Source organism: Nerophis lumbriciformis, linkage group LG14 (assembly GCF_033978685.3).
Source record: "Nerophis lumbriciformis linkage group LG14, RoL_Nlum_v2.1, whole genome shotgun sequence".
NCBI classification, from domain to species: Eukaryota; Metazoa; Chordata; class Actinopteri; order Syngnathiformes; family Syngnathidae; genus Nerophis; species Nerophis lumbriciformis.
In genome coordinates, this window is record NC_084561.2 from 19,109,125 (window position 1) to 19,131,323 (window position 22,199).

General features: G+C 38.1%; 1 protein-coding gene across 2 annotated transcripts in view; it reads right to left on the bottom strand.

Annotated features, from left to right (window-relative positions):
* arid3a (AT-rich interactive domain 3A) overlaps positions 1–20,430 on the bottom strand; it is a 142,618-nt gene extending 122,188 nt beyond the window's left edge. For both annotated transcript variants that reach the window (XM_061975907.2, XM_061975906.2), the window contains exon 1: positions 20,191–20,430. The gene's annotated coding sequence lies outside the window, so the exon portion shown is untranslated. The remainder of the gene's footprint in view (positions 1–20,190) is intronic.
* Between the last annotated feature and the right edge of the window lie 1,769 nt (positions 20,431–22,199).

The window sequence follows — 22,199 nt, forward strand, 5'->3', positions numbered from 1 at the left end:
ATCCAATGTTCATTTAAACGACAACCTCCCGGCATGATGGACCGATGCACCACTGTCCTCTTGGGGGCGACACGGCTCTGGCATGACAACAACCTAATGTAAGGGCTCGTGCAAAGCCAACACATCAAGCGTGTAGCTTTCATTTTTAAGGAAACTTTTTTTTTTTTTTTCCATTTTATAATTAGCCTATTGAGTCAGACTGTCGAGAAATATGATGAACATTTCCAAGCATTTACAAGCACTTCACCCAAAATTCAAGCATTTTTCAAACCTTGAAAACTAGAGATGTCCGATAATATCGGGCTGCCGATACTATCGGCCAATAAATGCTTTAAAATGTAATATCGGAAATTATCGGTATCTGTTTCAAGAAGTAAAATGTATGACTTTTTAAAACGCCGCTGTACGGAGTGGTACACGGACGTAGGGAGAAGTAAAGACCGCCAATAAACCTTAAAGGCACTGCCTTTGCGTGCCGGCCCAATCACATAATACCTACGGCTTTTCACAAACGCAAGGGAATGCAAGCATACTTGGTCAACAGCCATACAGGTCACACTGAGGGTGGCCGTATAAACAACTTTAACACGGTTACAAATATGCGCCACACTGTGAATCCACACCAACACATTTCGGGAGAACATCCGCACCGTAACACAACATAAACACAACAGAACAAATACCCAGAACCCCTTGCAGCACTAACTCTTCCGGGACCCTACAATATACACCCCCCCACCCCCTAACCCCCGCCCACCTCAACCTCCTCATGCTCTCTCAGGGAGAGCATGTCCTAAATTCCAAGCTGCTGTTTTGAGACATGTTAAAAAATATAATGCACTTTGTGACTTCAATAATAAATATGGCAGTGCCATGTTGGCATTTTTTTCCATAACTTGAGTTGATTTATTTTGGAAAACCTTGTTACATTGTTTAATGCATCCAGCGGGACATCACAACAAAATTAGGCATAATAATGTGTTAATTCAACGACTGTATATATCGGTATCGCTTAATATCTGAATCAGTAATTAAGAGTTGGACAATATCGGGTATCGGCAAAAAAATCATTACCGGACATCTCTATTGAAAACACAACATTAAAATCCAAGCATTTTCAAGGTTTTTAAGCACCCGTACGAACCCTGAATATGTGTAAGAATGGATGAATTCAGTTTTGCAGCTTTTTCTTTGCATTCCAATATTTTAATGCATATATTTGGTATTGATGATATGGGATATTACTATAAGAAGCAACATCTGCCACAAAAACGTTGTATTAACCACAAGGTTAAACAGATAAAAGGGCTTGCCGATTCAGCTGAGATGTGCCGTTTATTGTTGACTGCTGCGCTGGGAGATATCGACCGCGCCTTGTTGAGAACCTACCATTAGCTTCATATGGGGACGGTAGTACTATGTGGGCAAACATAAATCTCCTGAGATGACAACTCGAGTGGAGCAACTCGTGCCACTGGGAGGGAGACGATCACACGTCAAGCACTTTGTGTCAGTTTCTTCTGGCATTAACTTGACAGTTGAATGTATTGCTATTGTGCTATTGACTGTATATTTTGTGCAGCACTTTTCTCCATTGTCTGACTGACACCAGTCAATGAAATGATTTCACTGTACAATCTAAGGCAATGCATTATAGCATTTTCTTTCCTTTTTTTTTTTTTCTATTTAACTTGTAATGTAATATATATGCTCAGCGTGAGAGGCATGCAAATTCCTCTTGCGTTAGAAGTGCCGTGGCCATTAAAAGAGAGCCGGCATGTTGCAGCTCGCAGTCTTTGGTAACTTAAGACGGCAGGATGAAAGTACGTAGGAGGTGAGTGGAGGGGGGTGTTCAACTTCATGTGGAAAGGCATAAACATCCCAAACTGGATTAACTTGTTAGGTTTATATGGCGACTGCTGTGTTGCCATCTACTCTTCTTATTGTCAAGCCTTTTGTTTGCAGAAAGGCGCATTCGTAGGTAGAGATTTATGTTGTCGACATGAAGACGTCCAGAACAAAACCGGTCACTGAGGATCACAAGCCTCGATATGCTGCTGTGAGACAAAATTAGTCAAATATAGAAGCTGATGATCACGCATACACTTTCCTTAAAGTGTTGCGAATAAATGAGGGCTGCAACAAATAACTGATTAGAACAGTGTTTCTCAAACTTTTTCCCTAAGTACCACCTCAGAAAAAACTTGAATCTCAAAGTACCACCATAATGACCAACATTAAAGTACAGTAGCGTATTAGGCCTAAGCATACATTAAAAACAAAGCAGAGGTTTTATTTAACAAGTATATTTAATATTTTCGGCCACTGTAACATTACACACTGTTTGAACAGTTACACTCTGTTTTAATATAGAAAAATAAAACACTGTACTTTAATCAAGTGGTTATTTTGAGTACCACTCGATGGAGCCCGCGTACTACTGGTAGAACACATACCACAGATTAGAAAAAAGCTTCAAGTTATATTCTCTTGTTTTAATGTGTCTAACTAATAAAAATGTATAAAATGCGGAAATGTATTACTGCAATGGGGCGCACATGAGAGCAGTGGTGCGTGTTGGTGCTGTGATCTGTGTGGCGGCGAGCAGCCGAGAGTTTTTTTCCTCATTTATTTTTGTAATATTATTAATGCACACATGTTAAAAGTGCAACGTTGATCATGTGTATTTATGAGAAAGAATGAAAGTTATGGCAAGCTGAAAAATATTTTGTTTACTGCAACTATTTTCCGTAAAATATGCAGATTACCCGATAGATTAATCGATTACTAAAATAATCGAGAGCTGCAGCTCGAGTATACATATATATACATATATATGCACATACACACATATATATGTACATACACACATATATATGTACATACACACATATACATGTATATATATATATATATATATATATATATATATATATATATATATATATATATATATATATATATATATATATATATATATATATATATATATATATATATATACATGTGTGTGTATGTATATATATATATATATATATATATATATATATATATATATATATATATATATATATACATACATACATACAGTATATATCTGTATATATACAGTATATATATATATATGTATATATATATATATATATATATATATATATATATATATATATATATATATATATATATATATATATATATATATATACATATAATAATTTACCTGAGGGAACTCTCCTGAAGGAATCAATAAAGTGCTATCTATCTAGCTATCTATTTATATGTATATATATATATATATACATAGACATATATGTATATATATATATACACATATATGCATACATATACACATTTATATGTATGTACATACATATACACATATATATGTATATACATACATATATGTACATATATATATATATACATATATGTACATATATATATATATATATATATGTATGTACACACATATATATATATATATATGTACACACACACACACACACACACACACACACACACACATACATATATATATATATATATATATATATATATATATATATATATATATATATATATATATATATATATATATACAAACACACACTGTATATACCACTATGTTGCTATAAAAAAATCATCATTTTACTTTGTGTTGGCTAACATTTGTGTCATTGTGATTGTTGAACACTGTGGGAGTTTTGGAGTGATTAACAATCAGTGGCTTCACGTAGCGCAAACTAGCAGTGTGAGGTGATCCTTCATTGGCCTGTGTCCCAGTGGTGCCTTCTCCTTCGCTGTAATAAAGGTTTGCTGTGGCATCTTTTTCAGAGCCCCCTTCGCGGATAAAATCCTCGAACTGATGGGGCTGTAAGCCGGAGGTTTACTAGCAACCCGAAGCAGCAACCCGAAGCTATAAAGTGAAACTTTGAGAGTTTGGATACATTTAAGGCGTTTTAATCACACAAAGTGATCTCCCAGACAGGCTGACACAGCTCTGGCCAGCACAAAGTACGACAATTGTGGAAATAAACACGTCAGAAGTACAGGATGTACTCTGGATGTGACGTAGGGGGTCTCGTCTCTTTAAAATGACTATGATGTCGTGTACAGCCGTGGTCCCCAACCACCTTTACGGGGACCAGTATCGGTCCGTGACGCATTTGCTACCGGGCCGCAGAGAAACATTAAATAATTCATAAACGACTGCATTTTCTCCTACTTAACTTTCGCCTCTTCCACCAGACACACCAATAAGCTCGTTTATAGATGTACAATAAAACTCCTCATAGGAAGTTGCCATTTGTTATAACTTTGTGACATGATACAATGCACAATAATGAACATATAAAATATAAATGCTGATTTGCATCTGCATCTCATTGCAAAGAAACACTAATTCAGCGTTATAGTGAGTTGTATTTTTCATGCACTTATTTTTGCTGTATTTATCTGGCAAAGCCGGTCCCTGAAAACAATGCCTACATTAAACCGGTCCGTGGTGCAAAGAAGGTTGGGGACCACTGGTGTACAGGAAGTGATGTCATCAAAACGGCGGCCCACGGTGGCTTCAAGCTGCATGCAAAATGAATGAATGAAGCGAGACGTGGTTTGAACACACTTGCATATTTGGCGCGAAGCAATTGTTCGTAAATGTCGCAAATAGAGGCGTTCGAAATTATTTCTGGAAACAAATAACGACACAGCTTTTTAACATCGTACTGCGGGAAACTGCAAAAACCATGTTAAATGCATCAGTCGGTACGAGACGCACTGACAAACAAGACCAACAAAACAATTGCATCCAATAGAAGACTCAAGGCAGGAAGTGGGGACTGTGGGCTGTAATTTTGCAGTGTCCACAGCTAAGGTAGAGCAACATGGTTAAGTAGCGTCAGCATTAGGGATGTCCCGATCCAGGTTTTTGCACTTCCGATCCGATGCTGATGTTGTTTTTGCACTTCCGATCCGATACCGATACTGGCCGATACTGTATGTATTAAAGTTTAAAGTTATTTAGCCTACTTAGTTGTCAGATTCATGTTGAAAAGGGTTTTAGTACTCTTGATAACAACTAGCCAGCTGAATTAGGGGAGTTTGAATAATACACAATGGTTGGTAACAAGAAACTGACCTGTTTATTCAAGGATAAACACAAAATAGACAAAATTATACATGACAAACAGAAATGGCATCATTGAACTAGGGCTGGGCGATATGGCCTTTTTTTTTTTAATATCGCGATATTTTAAGGCCATATCGTGATACACGATATATATCTCGATATTTTGCCTTAGCCTTGAATGAACACTTGATGCATATAATCACAGCTGTATGATGATTCTATGTGTCTACATTAAAACATTATTCTTCATACTGCATTAATATATGCTACTTTTAAACTTTCATGCAGAGAAGTGAAGTGAAGTGAATTATATTTATATAGCGCTTTTTCTCTAGTGACTCAAAGCGCTTTACATAGTGAAACCCATTATCTAAGTTACATTTAAACCAGAGAAGGAAATCACAACTAAAAAAAAAAAAATTCACAATTTTTTTCATACGGTGTTGATCTGGAAATGTTTGCCTCGGCATTTTGATGGTGTGGGCGTGTGGCACCGAACGGAGATGTTGACGTGCAGAGTTTCAAACACTTTTCATTCTCTAGCAGGGGACTTTTCCAAATGATGCTACAAATTAGCAGTAATGCTACTTTTTATAGCAACGCTTTTGCTCCACACTTGACAAATGACGGTTGTCTGTTCGACATATTCCCACTTGAAGCCAACCCACCGCTGTTTTTTGGGGGAATTAATTAATTCTTCCTTCATTCGTATAATCACTCGCACGGCTGCGCTAGCATCACAGCTAATGTTAGCCGAGCTGCTACCTCTCTGTTTTGCGAGGGCGTATACGTATGTGACGTATGACGTGACAGTTGTGACGTATGTAGAAGGTGCGCTTGCTGTCTGTGAGAAGGACAGACAAGAAAGAGCGAAAAGCAACTGCGTGAGAACGTATACTCCAATATCACCATATAGTAATTTTCTATATCGCACAGAGACAGCTGACATTTTTACCGGTAACTTTTAATTCACATGGCCGTCTTAACGGAACGGAAATTAGGGAGCAGCAGAAAAGTGGAATGTATTATTTAAATCGGTGCATTGTAGGTTGCTTCTCTTTCTCCCCCTCCATTTTTCTGCATTCTTTCGTATCTCAAGTTATCATTTCGTATAGGTATTGTTGCATTTGAACAACTGTATTGTTGATAATAAAGGTAAATTATTTGTATTGTTCATTATCAATAGCGCTATTTCTATTGGTATTTGTATTGATCCATTTGTAGTGTAATAATGCTCATTGTCATTTCTGTATTATTTTTTATTTTTCGCTAACTGCTTATTTGCTATCACTTTTACCATCATATTTGTACATGTCGTATTTGCTGATGTTGCTCTATTGTTGTTGTTGTTGTTGTTTTTGTCTCTCTGTCTAATCCCCCTCTTGTCCCCACAATTTCCCCCTCTGTCTTCTTTTTTTTTCTCTTTCTATCCCCTCCTGCTCCGGCCCGGCTGCACTAAATGATAATATAAATACATTTAATAAAGTCAAATACAAATAAGGCAACAAGAAAAGTATCCTACACTTCTCTTTTGTAAAGTAAATCTGAACAGCCGACATGGGCATCTACATCAACTATATGATTTGCCTGAGAAGCTGGACAGGACACAAAAAAAATAAAATAAAATAAAATAAAATAAATCGGTGCGTTGGAAAACACAGACCGCAAGTTTTTAAAAAACTGGATCTGGATCTGCATTTTCCCATGCCTTGCCAATACGCATTTTTTGGCAAATATCGGCGGCCGATCCGATCCAAATATCGGATCGGGACATCCCTAGTCAGCATGTGTGTTTATTTCTGTCAACTCCCGCAGTATAAACCGTGCGTCAGGCCATGTTGAGTGGGACAGGGGTCCAAAAAAGGTTACGCTAACCTCCTGTCAAGTCTGCTCAAAAGAGGCGATGCACTCCTTCAGCGTGACTCGGATTTGATCATCTGCCAGCTCTTACACGCTATGAAATGTGAATGCTTTGCATTTGACGGACCTGTCAGCATGTTGCAGCTGCGCGCTGGTATCCAGGCAGACAAGTACCAGGATAGAACGGATCCTGGTGTCAAACGCGGACTGTTCCTAGCAGCTCGCTTGCAGAATTGCGGGGCATCCCAGAACCGCGGGCCCTTTCCTTTGACTGGCTGCGTCACTGCCAAGGGATTCCCCCGTGGCTTCAGCCCAAGTAGTGAAGTAACTTGCGCTTTTTGGCACGATGACACAGTCATGGCGCCACGTGCTGCGCAGGCCCTTCAGAAAAGTAGCTTTTGGCACCAGAACAGCTGAAAGCCAGCCAAGCGACGCTGCTTCCGAAATCGTGCGTGCGGGCCAACTCTACACTGAAATACAATCCAGTGTGACACACAGACGCACACAGGAGGGGAATTACTGGAACATTCAAGTGAGTTTTGGCCCACACCCTTAACAAAGCTCGGAGGGATGTTTGATTGCGGTGACAACATAACAAGAGTCTACACAAAGGATAAGAGTTTGATAATAAGAGGGCTCGCGGCGTCGGAGCAGTCAGTCTAGTCTGCACATGTTTGTGAGTCATTTATCCACAGACACTAACCAGAGGCCAAATGTGCCCCCACTTCTCTCACCGAGCAGCGTGTTTGCACATTACACTTTCTCAAATACCCCCCGGATGAGATCATGAAATCGACCGTCTTCAAATACACATTGAACTAATTCAAGTCAGCGAACATCAATGACAACGAACAGAGCATGCCATACCATTCACCCCAACCCCTCGCCGCCCACGCCCCAATTCAATGCAGACCAATCCGAGCGCTAACTTTGGGAAAGAGGCCACGGGGAGCTGTTTGCATGTTGAGAGGAGGAAGGCAGCGTAAATACACTCCTGGGAAATAAGCAGCTAAATAAGAGCATGCAGAGCCACACCGGCAGGAACCGTTACAAGTAATATTGAACATAATGAAATTCTTTGTGAGGGCTTTGATGCAATCATCTTGTATTACCATCAGCTATGCTTTATTGGCTGCTGCTTCGAACAAATGTAGAGGCTTTAAAAAATATATATAGAATAATTTTCATTCATTCATTTGTTTCAGGCAATGACATAAAAAAAAGTACGAGGTAGACAACACAATACTATTCATTAATAAAATGCAAAAGGTAATGTATAGTATGTAAGCATGATGATCCAATTTTGCCTGAAAGGGCGTGGGAAGAAAATCATTTATTTAATCCCACCCCCAGTTCTTCATTCAGTAAATAATATATTGAGCTTCACTGTTACTTTGTTCAAGGATTACAATACAAATGTTGTATCGTGGTGGCATTACCACAGGTAACAATAATTATTACACAGTAAAAATTATTTGTATCAACAATGTAGGAAGAATGAACATACCGTGTTTTTCGGACTATAAGTCGCAGTTTTTTTCATAGTTTGGCCGGGCTCCAGTGCGATTTATATGTTTTTTTCCTTCTTTATTATGCATTTTCGGCAGGTGCGACTTATACTCCGGTGCGACTTATACTCCGAAAAATACGGTGCCAACTATGGTAATAGACAAAATACCAACAATGGTAATAGACAACATAGCAACAATGGTAAGGAAACATTGAGCACACATGCCATTAACACTTTGAGACAGAGTCAAATTAAACACCCTCATCTCTATATTTGAACCAGACCTGATGTTTGTATAATAGTTTAAATCGATTAATAGTTTGGCATTGCTTTCATTGAACTTATGATGCGTACCTTTTTAAATCTATAGAATCCAGGAGGTTCGTTATGTCAACCGGCTTTTAAAACAACACATCAGAAAAAATGAAAAGCAATCAGATGCTCGTCATTGGCAAATAGGGTGCATTGCAGTGTTGTCACGATCACGGTTATCGTGACAAAAAGGATTACGGTTATAAGTATTATCACGGTATTGTTGAATACGCAGAAAAAGTACTTAAACACACAATAAACCTTTTGACCAAGTTTTTTTTTTTTAATAACTACAATCGACATACTTTTACAAAACCCACTATTTTGCATATTTTGTGTTTCTTATGCTTCACTGGCAGTGTTTTAGTCTTAGTATTATATCTGTTTTAATGGCTAAGTTTTTATTGTTTTAAATATTGGTTTGCACTGTCCCACTTTAAGATGTATCTATATCAGGGGTGTCAAACTCATTTTAGATGGGGGGCCACATGGAGAAAAATCTACTCCTAAGTGGGCCGGACTGGTAAAATCACGGCGCGATAACTTAAAAATAAAGACAACTTCAGATTGTTTTCTTTGTTTAAAAATAGAACAAGCACATTCTGAAAATGTACAAATCATAATGTTGTTGGGTTGGGGTTTTTTACACTTACATGTTGCGGTTAATGGTATTCTATCTTTATTTGTCGTTATTTATACTCTCTGAATAAATGAATGTGATAATGTTCATCAGTCAACTCATTGGTGTTATTTTTCTTAAATTAATTTTCTTGTTAATCTATCAAGATAAAAAAAAATATCAAAATCAAATTACAGGATGTTATTTATATATTATTTTCCTCGACTGGTGCACAACATCATGTGGTTTATTTTTTTTACATATGTAGCATCATCTACAAAGATGTAAATAATTGCTTTTGCGACATCTAGTGGACACATTTAAAACAACAGTTTCTTTCACTCAAAAATTTTGGCTCATTTTTATACTTAGCAAACTCATCTCGCGGGCTGGATAAAACCTGTTTGTGGGCCTGATCCGGCCCGGAGGCCATACATTTCACACCCCTGATCTATATGAAAAGTGTGTAAGAAATAAATCTATTATTATTATTTATTGTTTCTGGCGGGCGTTGTGGGTTCCTACTCTGTTCAGTGGTTCTTGAACGCGTCGAAAAAACGCCCCTGTCTCGTGCCCCTAGGATAGAACGATCACTCTGTTCAAAGAAAGCACAGCTTGTAGGTTCAATGTGCACAACTAAATATCTTAGTTGCTCAGACAACAATGTTTTTATAAGTTTAGATTGTGGTATGTAATTTTTTTTTAATGGGGAAAGACGTTAATATCTCCTGTTTTCATTTTAGCATTTAAGCTAGTGAGCTGGCGCCTGTCAATCCCTGAGTTTATCAGAGCACAGTTTTCAATCACGGTTTTTAGATAACTTTAATTTAGACAGTCGGACGTTTTACTGCGGTTATGATCACCGTACTTTCCGGACTATTAGCCGCTACTTTTTCCGACGCTTTGAAACCTGCAGCTTATAAACCGGTGCGACTAATATATGGATTTTTCCTTGCTAATGGCCATAATGTTTTGTATTCAACAAATACATTTTCATATTACACTGAAAAGGTGTGTTATTGTTTGTGCGAGTTGAAAATGTACTCCTTGTTTTGTGCTTTGATCCGGAATTATAACCGTCCGTAGTGTTTCTAATCGTATGGATTTTTCATTCATAACTCTGAGCAACGTCTGTAAGTTTTACAATATAACTAAAAAAATTCATATTTACTAAACCGTCCCATGTGTGATGTCTGTAGGAGTGTTTCCAAGCATATTTGTACGTGCCATCGTAATATCAAGCGAGCGCCGTTAGCATTTGCGAATATGCTAATACGTTTACAAGTGTCTGTGTTAGTATAATTACCTTTCAATGGCATTCTTTCTGTATTGTTTCAGTTTCGTAAGTTCATCAAAACGTCACCGTGGAGTTATTGAGTCTGTTTAGCTCATTGGAGAGCTGTCATCTGCAGCTAGTGGGTCCATGACGATGACTTCTGTTTTGTTTGATCATCCGTTTTACTGCTGTGTGACAACCACCGTTCGGAAACAATTAGGGTATGTAAATAAGCATTTACAAAATCTTGCATACGGGTACATATCTGCGGCTTATAGTCAGGTGCGGCTAATATATGTAAAAAAAAATGTCTTCTAAAATTTGGTGGGTGCGGCTTAAACACCGATGTGCTCTATAGCCCGGAAAATAGGGTAATATCGTTGATTGTTACAACCCTAATCACCATTGGGATGCTGGCATTCCTGGTATCATATGATATTTTTGATACAAAATATACGATACAAGTAATGCTTCCTTGGCATTGCTCCAGGCAGCTACAACCCTCCCCCCACCACATCCCACCTCCCCAGATTGTAAATAATCAAATGTAAATAATCAAATGTATATACCTGTTCTTATGCTTTCTGAGCTCACTATGTTCACCGCTCGCTGTACATATCCTACCAAGTAAGACCTACACTGTTACAATGTCCATTTCTCAGATGATATAATTGTTGATGACTGAAGTATGCTGATAGCAACCCAACCCAACCCAACCCCCCCAAAACAACCCCCTCCACATCCCACCCCCCGGATTGTAAATAATGTAAATAATTCAATGTATATACTCTGATGATTAACTTGTGTGATGACTGTATTATGCTGACAGTATATATTTGTACCACGAATTGATTAACGTGGACCCCGACTTAAACAAGTTGAAAAACTTATTGGGGTGTTACCATTTAGTGGTCAATTGTACGGAATATGTACTGTACTGTGCAATCTACTAATACAAGTTTCAACCAATCAATCAATCAAAAGAAAACCTGTTATATTGCGTACTGCTGCCGAGGCTGGTGAGGATTTTGATTTATGAATAGAAAAAGGGATTTCTATTCCATTTGTGGCAGTTCAGATGCAATTTTGGCAGACTGCCGCAAATAAATGTTAGTGTAACGAGGCAATTTGTTAGTTGGTAAATGTTCCATCAACCCATCAATTGGTAGGCTTTTTTCTGCGGCGAGATTCCTCAGCATTGTCATAAAATTGGAATTTAGCAGTGCTGGCAGGATGCCAACACAACGCTGCAAGGCATGTGTTACTCAACCAAACATCCCAACATACGCCTTCCTGTCCCCTCGGACGTTTGTAAAGAACGGCGAGGCGCAAAAGAGGCCAGGAACAGCTGTGTATAAAAGTGGCTGCCACCCCCATTTTCTCTCGTTCTATTATTTGTGTGTCAAAATATCCTATTCGTGACATGACACATATGTTCAAATGATCTTTCAACATGCCTAGGATATTTCATCACCGTGCTCCCACCACTTTTACACAAGACATTGCACTGTCTCTAAAATGGTAACATTTGAGTAGATAACTTTTGTAGGAAGCCGGTCTGACTGAGGTACGCCAACGCCGTTCCAACCAAAATGTGAAATTGTGGCGCCAACCACTTTTCTAAATAAAGGGGACCATAAAAAATTGCATAAATGGCTTTATTTTAACAAAAAAATCTTAGGGTACATTAAACATATGTTTCTTATTGCAAGTTTGTCCTTAAATAAAATAGTGAACATAAAAGACAACTTGTCTTTTAGTAGTAAGTAAGCAAACAAAGGCTCCTAATTTAGTCTGCTGACATATGCAGTAACATATTGTGTCATTTATCATTTTATTATTTTGTCATAATTATTAAGGACAAATGGTAGAAAATTGATTATTAATCTACTTGTTCATTTACTGTTAATATCTGTGTACTTTCTCTTTTAACATGTTCTATCTACACTTCTGTTAAAATGTAATAATCACTTATTCTTCTGTTGTTTGGATGCTTTACATTAGTTTTGGATGATACCACAAATTTAGGTATCAATCTGATACCAAGTAGTTACAGGATCATACATTGGTCATATTCAAAGTCCTCATGCGTCCAGGGACATATTTCCTGAGTTTATAAACATAATATAAATAAATAAAAAACTAAAACAGATTTTGTGATGCTAAAAAATATCGATGTAACCATAGTAGTATCGACTAGATACGGTATAATTACAGTGGATGTCAGGTGTAGATCCACCAATGGCATTTGTTTACATTCAGGAACTACGATTGTAGTGAAACATGTTTAGCTATTCCTCGTCCTGCAGGGATGATACTTGTAAGAAACTTACTTTATTTGTCGCCATGGAGGTGAGGATTAGTGATTTAGAAGTAGCTAAAACACCGCCGACTGCGGGTGGACTTTAGCCGCTAGCTAGCTCGCCATGTCTCAAAGCACCTCTTCCGGTGGGCGTTACAGTGTTCTAACTTCACATTTATCGTTAGTTTTTAAGCCAAAATGCGTCCGTTCTCCCTTTTCTGTCTACACACTGAGTCTGTTTGTAAGTACTCTGTGATTGTGCGCTGCCGAACATGCTCGTCTGCTCGTAAAACCAACAATGACAGGACGTGACGACGGCAGGGGGGCGGGGGACCAATACTTTTCAGAGGCGGTATAGTACCGAATATGATTCATTAGTATCGCGGTACTATACCAATACCGGTATACCGTACAACCCTAGCACGGACACAAACGTAGGAGGCGAGGACAAGCTGTGCTTGAATCTGAAATAGTGAAAGATGCAAAGAATACATGTTTTGTACACTTCAAAAGAAGGCTGATAGGAACCATGTTACAGCAGAGAGTAACCAGCTAAAAGGTAAATTAGCAGAAGATTAATAAATCAGGAGAGACAGTAATATCCACACAGTACGGCAACAGGTCTGTCAGCCATACATATGAATGGGATAGACGACGCACACGCTTTTAGAAGGCACAAAAATTAAACAAAGAATCCCTGCTCGCCAAGTAGGGACATATCTGGTCTTGCATAAACTGCACTTTCCGGGCTATAGCGTGCACTGGTATATAATGCCACAAATTTGAGAAGAAATTGATATTTTTTACATATATTAGCCGCACCGGACTACCGTATTTTTCGAAGTATAAGTCACTCCGGAGTATAAGTCGTACCGTCCGAAAATGCATAATAAAGTAGGAAAAAAACATATATAAGTCGCACTGCATAAGTCGCATTTTTGGGGGAAATCTATTTGATAAAACCCAACACCAAGAATAGACATTTGAAAGGCAATTTAAAATAAATAAAGAATAGTGAACAACAGGCTGAATAAGTGTACGTTATATGACGCATAAATAACCAACTGAGAACGTGCCTGGTATGTTAACGTAACATATTATGGTAAGAGTCATTCAAATAACTATAACATATAGAACATGCTATACGTTTACCAAACAATCTGTCACTCCTAATCACTAAATCCCATGAAATCTTATACGTCTAGTCTCTTACGTGAATGAGATAAATAATATTATTTGATATTGTACGGTATTGTGTTAATAATTTCACACATAAGTCGCACCCGAGTATAAGTCGCACCCCCGGCCAAACTATGAAAAAAAACTGCGACTTATAGTCCGAAAAATACGGTATAAGCCGCAGATATATGAAAGATTTTGTAAATGTTTACTTAATATTTTCCACATGGTGCTCGTAACACGGCAGTAAAACGGCTGATCAAACAGAACAGAAGTCATCGTCATGGACCCGCTAACTGCGGAAGAGAGCTATCCAATCAGATAAACAGACTCAATAACTCCACGGTGACGTTTTGCTGAATTTACGAAACTGGAACAATACAAAAAGAATGCTATTGTAAGTTAATAATACCAACACAGACAGTTGTAAACATGTTAGCATATTCGCTAATGCTAACGACGCTAGCTTGATTACATTACAATAGCATGTACAAATATGCATTAAAAACACTCCTACAGACATCACACATGGGACGGTTAAGTAAGTATGAATTGTTTTAGTTATATTGTAAAACTTACAAACGTTTCTTGGAGTGAGGAATGAAGAATCCTTTCGAGTAGAAACGGTATGGCTAATCAAGGAGCGAAACAGGAAGTACACTTTCACCTCAAAACACCTGCAGTGAGAGAACCATACCACAAACAAGAGCTGTGTCCCAATTCAGGGTCTGCATCCTTCGAAGGGCGAATTTGAAGGCCGCTTACGTCACAATGCTGCGCGAAGGCTGTCCCAATTCATTCAAATTGCGCCCTCCTTTTCCCTGTATTCGGAGGATGCACCGCGACTATCCTTCGTGGCCTCCCATATCCCAAGATGCTTTGCGCGCCTTTGTTCAACCCGGATCTTTTTGACGAATGCGGCAAATACAAGCACCGGCACCGGCAGCGAATACACTTTCAAATGTAAGTATCCTTCGCAGGCTAGACTGTCCCATTTAACAACGGGTGACGCATCCTTTGGAGGGGCCTCCGAAGGTCCAGCCTTCTGAGGCTGCGTAGGCCGGGTCCTCCGAAGGATGCAGACCCTGAATTGGGACACAGCTAATAACACAGTGTATCTGTCTGTGTTCAAAAATAACTATTTGTTGAATACAAAACATTATGGCCATTAGCAAAGAAAAATACATAAATTAGCCGCACCGTTTTATAAGCCGCAGGGTGCAAAGCATAGGAAAAAAGTATATATAACATATATATATTAGGATGTCCGATAATGGCTTTTTGCCGATATCCGATATTCCGATATTATCCAACACTTTAATTACCGATACCGATACCAACCGATACCGATACCAACCGATACTGATGTATACAGTCGTGGAATTAACACATTACTATGCCTAATTTGGACAACCAGGTATGGTGAAGACAAGGTCCTTTTTTTAAATATTAATAAAATAAAATAAGATAAATAAATTAAAAACATTTTCTTGAATAAAAAAGAAAGTAAAACAATATAAAAACATTTACATATAAACTAGTAATTAATGAAAATGTGTAAAATTAACTGTTAAAGGTAAGTAGTAGTACTATTAGTGGACCAGCAGCACGCACAATCATGTGTGCTTACGGACTGTATCCCTTGCAGACTGTATTGATATATATTGATATATAATGTAGGAACCAGAATATTAATAACAGAAAGAAACAACCCTTTTGTGTGAATGAGTGTAAATGGGGGAGGGAGGTTTTTTGGGTTGGTGCACTAATTGTAAGTGTATCTTGTGTTTTTTATGTTGATTTAATAAAAAAATAAAAATAAATTAATTAATTTAAAAAAACGATACCGATCATTTCCGATATTACATTTTAAAGCATTTATCGGCCGATATTATCGGACATCTCTAATATATATATATGTTGTGCGCACTAAATCCGCACAGTAGCAAGAGGAGGAGCCTTTTAGACATATTATTAATGTTAATAATAATTAAATGTTTGATATTTAGAATATCTAAAAATAATATATGCTATGTTAACAATATACACTATAATGATATGAAATATAATAATTAAAAATGGATAAATAATCGATTTAGAATAGAGTCACAGCTCCTGAATCGTAATCGAATCATGAGGTGCCCAAAGATTCCCACCTCTATTGATTATTATATTAGATTACTATAAAATTGACCAGTGACCTCACCCACCCCCCCTCCAGTCCGTCAGAGGTATGACAAAAGGCAGGGGTGTCAAAAATAGTTGTTGTTTTTTTAAGCGCCCCATTTCCTGTTTTTTATCCTATTGGCAGGGGGTCACAGAACATCACCCCAGCGAAGAGCGGGGCGCTACTGTGCAGTCAGGGGCGCCGCTAGGGATTTTGGGCCCCATGAAAATAATCTTTACAGGGCCCCCAACACAGTGTCATTATTTTTTCTGTATTATAATTTCATCATCATTAGGGGCCTCTCTGGGCCCCCCTCCATCATGGGCCCCTAGAATCCGTTTCCTTTACCCCCCCTTTTAGGCGCCCCTGTGTGCAGTAGTACCTCCACTTACAAGCTTTAACTGGTTCTGTGACGGAGCTCTTAACTCAAAACTAGTGCTATCATACGATTACATTCATCAGGTGAATCACAAATGAATCATAAACTGTGCGTATTTTTAATTAACTTTAAAAAATAACCCAATATTCTGCCACCAAATGCAATGTTATTGTCCGAATGTCTTTTTTTATTTTTTATGTTTTCCTTGACTGCATGTTATTTATTTGCTGAAACTTGTTAACAGATGTGCCCAAAGGCCGGTGGTCCCTGGTTCCCTGGGCCCAGCACCTGCTGTTTTAGGTTGGGCTATCTGGGTGGCTGGGGCCGTACTTTGGCTCCCGCACACTCTGGGAGACAAATATATTGTACATACAAATGCACACACATACTCACTTACACACAATTATACATACATATATAGACACACGTATACTCACTCATTAATACATGCATAAACGCATTGGTACTTACCCACATACATAGGTACCTACGCTCCCACATACATACACAAATACAGTACATACATCCACACGCACATTCACTGTACAAACATACTGTACATATTACATATACACATACACATGCATACATACACTCATGCATATAATCACATTTCATCAAACATATTACCGGTGTTCCCCTAGGGAACACCGGGTAACACACTGCACACTGACAAAGCTTAACCTATTGTTACTATAACAATCTACAAGGTTAATACAGTTCGCTTCTCTTTCTTGCCCTCCATGGGTCTGCTTTATTTTGTATTTCAAGTTATCATTACATATATGTCATGACGAAAAAAATTCGAGAAGCACTATGCTCGCGAGTAAGACCAGGGGCCTCATGTAACAAGAGTTGCATGAATTTCCTACTAAAAATGGACATACATTCAAATTCATAAAACGGCGTGCGCAAGTAAAAAATTCAGATGTATTAAAGTCCACGCACATTTCTTTGTTATATCGGCTGCAGACATGCGTGGCTTGGCACGACCACTTAAAAATACACCAATCAATATTGAAATTAGCCATGTGCTCGGCACGGTCTGAACAATCAAAAGTCAGTAGCAGGTGCTTCTTTCTGTGTTTGGAGAAAATGGCAGAGCCATTGTCAGCCTGACATAGCAGTGTCTCCGAGAAATCAACGCAGGCTGAAATAAAAAAAATAAATGGCCGTGTCAGGAAAAAAGTGAACAAAAAGATAAATGTGTGTGGGCAAAATTGACTTGTGGAAATTAGAGCTGCACCCCGTTTGAAAAGACAGTCGCTACGATGATACGTAAAACTTTAGAAGAGGTGGGTGACTGATTACTCTGTGGTAAAATACTTTTTGTAAGTTACAAAATGTGTTTATACAGTACCCTGCTCACATGAGTCAAATTAGTTTCATGTCAAACCACTCACCCCGCAGCCGTGCGAAATTAAGGCTGGGCCGATAAAGCAATATTAATATGTATAAAGCGATAAACACGCGATTAATATCAATGAAAAATGTGTACATATATGTATTTTGTGTATATATATATATATATATATATATATATATATATATACACACATTATATATTATATACACACATATACAGTATATATATATATATATATATATATATGTGTGTGTATATATATACAGTATATATATATACACACATATACATACATACATATATATATATACAGTATATATACATATACATGTATATACATACATATATATATATATACATACACACATACACATACATACATATATATACATATATATGTACATATACATATATATATATATATATGTATATATACATACATACAAACATATATATATATATATATATATACATACATACATATATATACATATATATGTACATATACATATATATATATATATGTATATATACATACATACAAACATATATATATATATATATATATATATATATATATATATATATATATATATATATATATATATATATATATATATATATATATATATACATACATACATACATACATACATTTCTTTATTTGGGTCGGAAGAAACCGGAACCGGTTGGTCTGAAGGGGCACGCTAAACAGCCAATCGCGTAACAGTATCAACTACCAACTAGCTGTTTCACTGTTGATTCTCTGCATCGAGAAAAATGAGTGCCGAAGACAGCGAATACATTGTCAATAAAACAATAAGTCCCCTTGACGTATGGCAGTTTTTTGCATTTTTTCAAACGGACCGTAGTACTTTTCCGCCCTTATCTTTTCTTTTCAACCATCGTCCGTCGCCTATTTGGATGTACAACAAAAACAACAGGTAGGGACTAAAGTGCAGGACTGTATAAATATAATAAACAACAAAATATAACAAATGTGCTACTTTAAAATAATAATTTGGTCCACTTAAATAAGAATGACAGACCAAATTAAATGTTACACAGACCACGCAACTTCCTGGTTTCTCTAAGTTTACACTTGCCAGTATATTGTTACACTTTATTAAGCATTTCTTACATATTCCTTGATTTAAAGAGGTTGTTGTTAAGTGTATATATTGTGGTTTTAGAATTGTGTTTACAATGATAGTTTGGAGTGTTGTCCATGCTTGTGTTGACATTTCCTTTCTGCCTTGATAGCTGAGGAAGGTTACGCTTGAAACGCAAACGTTAACATTTAATGTATTTTCTCCCGGTCCATATTTTCCATAGGTCATAACAAATATCAATACTACTTATCGACTTATTTAAAAAACAAACAAACAAAAAAAAAAAACATAACGTGATACAGTTTTCAGCCATGTCAACCAAGCCTCACTTTTGTCGTTCACCTTTATCCGCCATGAGATGTAGAATGTTTCATATCAGGCAGTAGAATGTTACACAATCTTCAGGCGCCTGACGTTTGGGGAAAGTCAGCAACTTTCAATCGGTGCCTTTAGATTGGAGCCATGACAGAACTCCAAGTGAAATCACGTTAATTAGCCGTTTCCCCCCTCGAATCACAACACACGAGCGGTTTGTTTATCCGTTATCTCGCCTCCAGCTTACTCGTTAAGACTGTTAATAATAATCTCGCTTGGAGCCGAGCTGTGTTTGGACACCGTGGCAGCGTCAAGTGAAATGTTAGCTGGTTAATGCTCGAAATCTTGTTTACATGTTGACACTGCCCAATTGATGTATTATTTGGAGGAAAAAACACGTATATATGAGATTTCAAGTCACGTTTTGTGGGGTTGAATAGTGCGACACTACAGCGGAAGGGTAAAATGCATACGCGGGGTGACATATGGCACTGGCTACATCCGCCGCTCTGGCGATAGGCTATTGATCTCCATCAAGCCGTTTGATAACGTATCGATGAAAAATAGTCATTTCGAAAAAAAAAAGAAGCACAAACTCAAAAAATGACACTACCAACATGTATCAAAATATGACATTACATATATATATATATTTTTAAACTTACCACTTCGACTTCCGCTAGTTGTTCACGCTCTTTGAGACCGGAAGAAGCATTCCTGATGCCCCCGACACTGACCCCCCACCCTAAATGACACTCCGCGGGGGGGGAAAGCTCCACGCACCGGAAGGAGACAGATGGCGCTCGTGTTTATCTGCTACGAGTAAACTCGTTGCATGTGACTGCATGATATCTGTCCACCCGGCCACGGCGTGTAATTGTGTTGTGTCGGGAGGTTTGGCTGTCGACGTGAGAGAGCCCACGGAGGCGTGGGGAAGTCACACGGTGCCGCCATTGGTTGACAAACAGCAATCAAATGCAAATTCCTAACCTCTGAATCAGCAGGGGCCAGCCCCTCCGTCCGCCATCACCCCCACCGCCCGGAGCAAAGGGGGTGTAGAGGTGGGCGGATCGATCCAAATATCGGTAGTATTGATACCGCGCGCCTGTCAATATTGGATCGATACTACCTGGATGAAACCGATATTTTTTATTAAAAGTTTATTATCACAACTGTCTTGTGGGTTTGCTAAAAAAAAAACATGTTTAAAAACTGTTAAGGAATAAGTCCTCACACAGGACAGCGATGAGGGGCATATTTTATGTCGTCCCCTCACTATAGGCAAGAGATAATCATCTAAATTGTTTTTGGGGGCCACATGCATACTTGCCAACCTTGAGACCTCAGAATTAGGGAGATATTCAAAAGGCTCGCTGGGGGTGTGTGTGTGTGTGTGTATATATATATATATATATATATATATATATATATATATATATATATATATATATATATATGTCTTAATTAGATTATCCAAAAAAATAGTGCTCGATACCGTGGTAGAGCGCAATATACAGGTAAAAGCCAGTAAATTAGAATATTTTGAAAAACTTGATTTATTTCAGTAATTGCATTCAAAAGGTGTAACTTGTACATTATATTTATTCATTGCACACAGACTGATGCATTCAAATGTTTATTTCATTTCATTTTGATGATTTGAAGTGGCAACAAATGAAAATCCAAAATTCCGTGTGTCACAAAATTAGAATATTACTTAAGGCTAATACAAAAAAGGGATTTTTATAAATGTTGGCCAACTGAAAAGTATGAAAATGAAAAATATGAGCATGTACAATACTCAATACTTGGTTGGAGCTCCTTTTGCCTCAATTACTGCGTTAATGCGGCGTGGCATGGAGTCGATGAGTTTCTGGCACTGCTCAGGTGTTATGAGAGCCCAGGTTGCTCTGATAGTGGCCTTCAACTCTTCTGGACCGACACCAGCAGATGACATGGCACCCCAAACCATCACTGATGGTGGAAACTTTACACTAGACTTCAGGCAACGTGGATCCTGTGCCTCTCCTGTCTTCCTCCAGACTCTGGGACCTCGATTTCCAAAGGAAATGCAAAATTTGCATGGTTGGGTGATGGTTTGGGGTGCCATGTCATCTGCTGGTGTCGGTCCACTCTGTTTCCTGAGATCCAGGGTCAACGCAGCCGTCTACCAGCAAGTTTTAGAGCACTTCATGCTTCCTGCTGCTGACCTGCTCTATGGAGATGGAGATTTCAAGTTCCAACAGGACTTGGCGCCTGCACACAGCGCAAAATCTACCCGTGCCTGGTTTACGGACCATGGTATTTCTGTTCTAAATTGGCCCGCCAACTCCCCTGACCTTAGCCCCATAGAAAATCTGTGGGGTATTGTGAAAAGGAAGATGCAGAATGCCAGACCCAAAAACGCAGAAGAGTTGAAGGCCACTATCAGAGCAACCTGGGCTCTCATAACACCTGAGCAGTGCCAGAAACTCATCGACTCCATGCCACGCCGCATTAACGCAGTAATTGAGGCAAAAGGAGCTCCAACCAAGTATTGAGTATTGTACATGCTCATATTTTTCATTTTCATACTTTTCAGTTGGCCAACATTTCTAAAAATCCCTTTTTTGTATTAGCCTTACACAATATTCTAATTTTGTGACACACGGAATTTTGGATTTTCATTTGTTGC